The sequence below is a fragment of the Octopus bimaculoides genome, chromosome 29 (genome assembly GCF_001194135.2).
Source record: "Octopus bimaculoides isolate UCB-OBI-ISO-001 chromosome 29, ASM119413v2, whole genome shotgun sequence".
Classification (NCBI taxonomy): domain Eukaryota; kingdom Metazoa; phylum Mollusca; class Cephalopoda; order Octopoda; family Octopodidae; genus Octopus; species Octopus bimaculoides.
Genome location: NC_069009.1, coordinates 8,635,450 through 8,637,256, shown reverse-complemented (window position 1 = coordinate 8,637,256; position 1,807 = coordinate 8,635,450).

Below are 1,807 nucleotides of genomic sequence, written 5' to 3'. Positions count from 1 at the left end.
AAAAACACCTTTTTGAGTGTGGTCGTTGCCAGTACTGTGTGGCTGGCCCTCATACCGGTGGCACGTAAAAGCACCCACTACACTCTCAGAGTGGTTGGCATTAGGAAGGGCATCCAGCTGTAGAAACTCTGCCAGATCAGATCGGAGCCTGGTGCAGCCTTCTGGCTTGCCAGTCCTCAGTCAAATCTTCCAACCCATGCTAGCATGGAAAGCGGACGTTAAACAATGATGATGATGATGATATATATATATATATATACACACACACACACACACACTAAATGTGACTTGGGTGCTAGGAAACACCTACATTGCTAGAAATAAGAGCTAAAGCACTCTAATGCTGTAGTTAACACACATGAATGAAAATATACACAAACAGGGACTGCTGTTTATATCAATTTTATATACACACACACACACACACATGTTCAATCCCAACTTCCCAGCCTCTCTCTCTCTTTCCCCTTTCTCACCACTCCCTGTAACCAACCAACAAAACAATCCTCCCCTCCTCTCTCTCTCTCCAAGTAATATTGTCAAATATGAATAAATTCTTGGGAAATCCTCAAAACTTTGTTCCCACACACACCATCACCAACCAATTAAAGAAAAGCATATTACGCATGAATGAGGGTCTATAAGGATGAGGAAGAGAGAAAGAGAGTGAAGAGGGGGGACAGACAGAGAGAAAGAGTGAGAGAGAGAGAGTGTGTGTGTGTGAGAGAGACATATGTTGTATGAGAGGAAACTGAAACCTTGCTGAACAAAGGAAACGAGGTTTCAAACACGAACAGCTTAATCATAGTGGGAATTTACGCGTGTATCCACTGAATGACACACCGGAGAAGGAAGAAGAGGAAGAGAAAGAAGAAAAAGAGCAGGAGGAGGAAAGAGGAGAAAGAAGAAGATAAAAAGGGAGCACAAATCAAGGTTAACATAATATAATGATTTCCCCAAAAACCACTTAGAGTGCAATTGGTCACGAAGGTCTTTCTATAATTACAAATTTTTTTGTAATTATAATCTGGCACACGATTGTATAAATACATCTGTGGGTGTGTGGTAAGAAGTTTGCTTCCCAACCACATGGTCAGAGGTTCAGTCTCACAGCATGGTAACTTGGGCGGTAATTTTTCAGATTAACACCCGCACGATTACCTAACCCTAACCCTAAAATCCTAACCCTAACCCTGACCCTAACACTAACCCTAATCCTAACCCTAACCCCTAACCCTAATCCTAACCTAACCCCCTAGTGAAAATCATGCGAGTGTTAATCTGAAAAATTACCACTTGGGCAAGTGTTTTCATCATCGTTTAACGTCCGCTTTCCATGCTAGCATGGGTTGGACGATTTGACTGAGGACTGGTGCAACCGGATGGCTACACCAGGCTCCAATCTAATTTGGCAGAGTTTCTACAGCTGGATGCCCTTCCTAACGCCAACCACTCAGAGAGTGTAGTGGGTGCTTTTACGTGTCACCCGCACGAAAACGGCCACGCTCGAAATGGTGTCTTTTATGTGCCACCCGCACAAGAGCCAGTCCAGGGGCACTGGCAACGATCTCGCTCGAAAATCCTACAAGGCCAGTCAAGCGGTACTGGCAACGGTCACGCTCAGGATGGTATGTCTTATGTGCCACCCGCACAAGAGCCAGTCCAGGGGCACTGGCAATGATCTTACTTGGCTTGCCGGGTCTTCTCATGCACAGCACATTTCCAAAGGTCTCGGTCAGTAGTCATCGCCTCGGTGAGGCCCAATGTTCGAAGGTCTTGCCTCACCACTTCAGCCCAGGTCTTCCTG